Source organism: Pseudophryne corroboree, chromosome 5 (assembly GCF_028390025.1).
Source record: "Pseudophryne corroboree isolate aPseCor3 chromosome 5, aPseCor3.hap2, whole genome shotgun sequence".
In the NCBI taxonomy this organism is placed as follows: Eukaryota; Metazoa; Chordata; class Amphibia; order Anura; family Myobatrachidae; genus Pseudophryne; species Pseudophryne corroboree.
In genome coordinates this window covers 517,706,235-517,712,234 of record NC_086448.1, presented here as the reverse complement: position 1 = coordinate 517,712,234, position 6,000 = coordinate 517,706,235, and the positions used below count along the sequence as shown (strand labels likewise).

Genomic DNA, 6,000 nt, shown 5'->3' with positions numbered 1-6,000 from the left:
AATACTTGTGAGTCAAAAAAAGACAAACCAAGTAGATAATCCCTTCAAATATAAATAGATATGCTATTAGCAATCCAAAAAGCAAAAAAAAAAATCAATGTTTACATTTTTTTTTATTAGATCCCGCCAGCAAACTGAGGCGGACTGAAAATGTCGAATTTGCTGTCGAAAAGCACTGTTGTCGAATCGTCATTCTTCAATTGAATATACTTTTGTCGAAAAGCCGCATTTTGACCATTGCAGACATGTCGAATTTTGAAAAAGTCGATTTGCAAAAAGTCGAGTCTGAAACAGAAGATATTTTGGCGAAAAGTACTGTATTGCATTGACGAATCCAATTCGACATGTTTTTTTTGTCGAAAATGTCCCGTTTTTCGACTTTCGCGTCAATTCGACCGCAATTGCATATACCCCATAATATCTATATTTCTAAAATAGTCAGAATCTGCTTAACGTACAGTACATATGCAATTGTTTTGTATGCTATCTCATATGTATTGGTCTATGAACCTTTATAAACCTTATGTAGTTTTCTTACGTATTTCGTCACCTCCCTTATTGTCTCTCTTTCAGTCCTTTTTCTCTTGCTCCTCTCTCTTAATGTGTTCAGGTTCCAAGTAGTGAATAAATGGGTAATGGAAAGGTGGGTTTTAGATATGCATAAATAGAAGACACCTCAGAGACCACATACAGTATAAGCAGGAAGTAGTCTAAAGTCAATCACATATCAGGTAAACACAGTGTACATGGCATACAATAAAAGACTTAGGGCTAGATGCATCATCGCTTGGAGAGTGATAAAGTGCCAGCCAATCAGCACCTAACTGACATGTTACAGGCTGTGTTTGAAAAATGACAGTTAAGAGCTGGTTGGCTGTTACTTTTTCTCTCTCCATTTTATTACTCTCCAAGCGATGATGCTTCTAGCCCTGAGTCTTTTATTGTATGCCATGTACATCTAGCCCTCAAACTCTGCAAAGCTAAAAAATGTTATGCAATAAGCCAACAATTAGAAATAATGTCAATATCTTCATTTAATGAGATCCCTGATGCGTGACCACGAATACTTTGAGATCCCAGAATGCCGTGCATGCTAACCACCATTAGGAGTCAACAATTCTGTTTTGGTTAGAGAAAAAGGGAATGCTTATGTCCTAGTTCACATATTTGGGGACATCCTAGCAAAGGTGGGCTTTTGGCCCATAAAAATAAATGATTGAAGAGTATCACTATTACCCCTTTCAGATCAAAATGCCGGGTCAGACCCAGGATTTTAAAAGCGGGTCCAACCCAGGTCGAATCTGGCTCAGATCATTTTCACACTTCGGCTGGACCAGTGTTATTCCCTTGTCCAGCCATTCACACCGGACCTGGGTCATCACTGACCCGCGTCTATCCAGCTTTACAGTGGACACTTGGAAAGTATGTCTTCTTCAAGCACAACTGCAGCAGCCAATCCGGTTCTTTGCAGCATCGGTTATTGTGACTCGAGTCAGACCGTGTCTAACCCTGTTGCTACTGAGTTATTTTTCCTGGACCCTTTCAGACTGAGCCTCAACCTGGGTTATTGTGGCAGTCTAAAAGGAAATATGTAGCTCATTTGTGGACCCCTTCAAAATTTTGCTATGGGGCAGGTACCCACATTTCTAATTCCCAGAGTAGATTATTATAAATATTTGCTCCAATAGCGGCACTCAATGAATAGTTCCAGTACACAGCAGAAGTTACATAACCAACTTTTTACAGTGGATTGCCTTATACAAGGCTGCAAAATCACGCCAACTAATGATATTGAAATTTTAGTGTTTGAATATTTTATTTTGCTGGGAAAGATGATTCATTTCTGATTTCCCTGTATTTCTCTATGTTGTATATTTCCCTTTATTTCTATGTTGTGCATTTCCCTGTATTTCTATTCCTATTTTCTTTGATATCTATCACAGTACATGCTTTTCCATTTTGGTCTGATGGGTAAGTCTGTTCTTTTTAGATATTGTAATCACTTCCTTTATACTTTTTATCAATTTCCTTCCTACATGTTTGGTATAATATGTGGAAAACCACAGAGGAGACCATTCTCTTGTGCAGATGATAACGAATACTTACCAACAAATGTCCTAGATGGAATAACAATGAAAAGAACAAATGGTTGTTACATATTAAATATCAATAACATTTAAAAAGGCATATACTGTGCGACCTTAAAATAACAGTAGGAAAAGAGCACTTTAAAAAAAAACTGTGTTGTTTTGTATCATATGAGCCAATCAGTGATTTAAAAAAAAAAATAGTAATAGTTCTTATCTCCATATGAGTTTTATAGCAATGTTTTTGTACACGATAGAGAGATAGATCGATAGATAGATAGATAGATGATAGATATTTGCACATAACCAGTTACAATATTGAGAGACTGAAACTACAAGTTACAAACCTATGCATTTTTTTTATTACTAAGCTTTATTGCATATCTGTTAGCAGTGACATAAAAAACATCATGTTACTACTGAAATGCCAAATATTCACAGCATGGCCAAAGCAATCTCAGCTATGGCAGTGCCTAGAGCTATTCAATTGCAGGCTGCAGTAAACCTGCAGGTTGCACTTAATCAGGTCTCTGCTCGCACCCTTCAAATCCGTGGTAAGTAGGTCTTTTTGCCTGGATATTAAAGTTTGAGGGTATCCTCCAGTGGTAAGTCTTGTGGCTACTGAAAATGCCCCAAAAGTTATTAAATAAGTAGCTGACCATTTTAAAATTGGTTGAAATATTTAAAGGAATTCCATTTCATGGAAAAAAACGGATGCTTTTTATGTTTCTAGTAACCACAGCCCAAATGACTCAAATTTTCCTTATTATACTATTGCTGATGTGAAAAACTGAACTAAAGACATAGTTTAAAAAATAAAATAAAATAATAACTACTTCGATGGAAGTGGTTAAACAAACTGCCCTAAACTTCCTCAACCTTGCAGAATAGGAAGGATAGGTAATCACTAGCATTGGATCTGCAGATACATTGGCAATTTTACATCCACCTTTTAGCAATCTTTCATTTTTAGTTATTTTTTATGTTACAAAATTATGACAATGGTGCGCACCACCACACTGTATAACTAGAAATTCCACAGTAGCAGGCTGTTAGCTAACATTATGGTAAAAAGTAGCAGCCATGTGTTAAATTGTCCCGCTGTAGAATTTACGATTCCTCATTCCAGTTGTGAAAATGCCAACAGCTCTATCATTTATACTGTAGAAACAAAGATTAGTATTAAAATCAATGCTCTAGATTCGGTAGTAAAATATACCTGGAATAATCTTAGCATGTTGGAATTTTAATGAAGAAGGTCTCAATTTCTGACAATCTTCAGCAAATTCAGATTTTAAAGTTCATTTACATTTCAGGTGAAACGCTCACATAATGCTCATTAAAAAAATCTTTAGCGATCAATATTATATTCATTATTTATTCTTATTCTTACTAATACAATTAGGATAATTTGATTAATGTATGCAGTGTCAACATTTGTTGTAGTTTTGTATAAAAAAAAACATGTTATAAATGTATTCTCTTATTTTTAATGTATGTTTCTATTAGTAAACATCTTACATAACTGATGATATATTACAAGTAATAGGCCCTACACACTGGCCGATACCATTAAAAGATATGAACGATCTCGTTCATTAATGAACGATACGTGTCCCTGCGCTCGTTAATCGATGGTGCCGGCTAGTTTAAATATCTACACTCCCCCCGAAGAAACCACACTCCCCCCGTCACCCCCCATCCCCGCCGCTGGGTCGCCCGTATCGGCCACCGGGCACCTTGGCGGCACATAGCGCTCTGTGTAGGGCCCATTAGTTGCATATTTCATTTTGTTAATAGTAAAATAATATTCAATTACAATTATTGAATGTTTTTATCATATTTGTACTACTGTTAACTGTATACTATTGCTACATTATTATATGAACAGTAAACAGTATGGGTATATGTAATGCCTAATGTGAACATGTCATGTTGCTGTTTTCAATTAAACACATATTTTAAAAGTATTTGCCAGAACAACAAAAGTTGTCTTGTTTGTGACAACAACTGTCATATGGTTCCTCTTTGCAGACATGCACCGCATTATTTATTGAAGGCAACTAGTGCAATGTGATAATAATTAACCAGCTGGAATGGGTGGAGATCAGAGAGAAGTGAAACCAATGAGACCATGGTGGTAAAAAAAGGGGTGGGGCCAGGAGGGCTGTCTCTGAGAAAGAGACTGTTACAAGACAGTATTAATTCTGACGAAAGAAACCATCACCAGAAATCACAAGAGGAAAAGGTACTATTACACTTGTACTTACCATTGCCACATATAGTCACCAGCTTTAAATATCATATTTGGTTTATTAATCATCACATATTGTATTGATAAACATAATTACATTCACAAGCTATTTATTTGTATAAGCATGTTTTTCATGAATGCATTTCTAGTTGCTAATGACTACGTGAATTCATGGTTTCCTGATGCAAGTTTTTAGTGGTATTACAAAACATGGATGTCTATTAGTAACTACAGTAAATGCCTAATAACAGGGAAAGCAATATGCTATTTGTATTCACGCAGGAAGTCTGTTGTGGTTTTTGTGCAATGGTCTGGTTAGATGCTGCCATGTTTATAAAATGTCTCACATTTGTGAAAGACTTTTGTAATCAGCGTAAGAAAGCTTGATCTGCAGACAGCATACACTAGCGTTTTGAAGGCATGAAGAATTGGTAAAGGCCAAGTTTGCCCCAAGGGAATGACCTTTGCAGTTTTTGCGCTTCTTGACATGTGACAATCAGTGTGTGTTCAGGGCATAGTGTCTCCACAAAAATAAAAAAATTAAAAAGTCACATTTACCAGAGACATTATTAAAATAAGTTTCATATAATTCAAATCAATATCAGACAAAGGTAGCTAAATGCGTTGCACATGAATGCAGGTAATTTGCACATTGTTGTAAAATGTAAGTAAATTGTGGGCTATTCACAAATTTTTATCACTGAAACCTGTCTTAAAAATGTCACTGGGCATTTAGACAGATTGGCACCAGGCAGTCAGCCCACCACTACTTATGTCTAACTTTATTGATCCATAGAGAGAGAACTTCTTTCTTCCCTCTATTTACTGTATGTCGTCAGTTTATGTAGGGTATTTTCATCTGAATGCCTTGTTTTCACCCAAGATATATATGTTCACATAGCTCTAATTTTAACAACATTGTAAGAATTTTTGAATGTATACTTTACATAGTTCTGTTTGCTTCACTCCCCGTACATACAACTTCCCCAGTGTTCTTTTAAAGACTCCTCTGAAAAAGCGTGCAGTTTACTGCAGCATGTGATCATGGTTTTACAAGAGATTAGCTACTGCTGATTATTGCATGGACACAACTTTATTAGATGAAGGCAGATGTAGAAGCTGCAAGGAGAGAAGTATTGAGCATTCCTTAATCCAAATAAAACAGAATGTGAATGAAAGACATACAGTAATACATAAACCGTACAATTTTTTAATTAATCTTTCTTTTATGAAGGAAATAAGATGTGATATACCTTTAAACTTGCTTTCATTTATGCAAAATATAAAACTGACTAATAGATACCAGCTTACATACAGATGTGTCCATATTAGAGATGAGTGGGTTCGGTTCCCTGAGAACAGAACCCCCCTGAACTTCACTACCCGAGCCCTGATCCGAGTCAGGCTCGGCTTTTCCTGCCTAACACGGAAACCAGAACGAGGCAAAACGTCATCATCATCCTGCTGTCAGATTCTCACAAGGTTTGGATTCCATATAAGGAGCTGCACGTCGCCGCCATTTTCACGCCGGCATTGGAGAGTGTAGAGAGAGGACGTGTATCCGTACTCAGTGTCCTGCATCAGTTCAGTGGTAGTGTCTTGTGCTGCATCAGTCCAGTCACAGAGGTTGTGTCCTCTGCTGCCATATGTCCAGTGCTA

At 36.7% G+C, this 6,000-nt stretch overlaps 1 protein-coding gene across 1 annotated transcript in view; it reads left to right on the top strand.

Annotated features, from left to right (window-relative positions):
* Positions 1-4,304: 4,304 nt before the first annotated feature.
* F13A1 (coagulation factor XIII A chain) overlaps positions 4,305-6,000 on the top strand; it is a 373,690-nt gene continuing 371,994 nt past the window's right edge. Inside the window, exon 1 of the mRNA XM_063923095.1 lies at positions 4,305-4,335. The gene's annotated coding sequence lies outside the window, so the exon portion shown is untranslated. The remainder of the gene's footprint in view (positions 4,336-6,000) is intronic.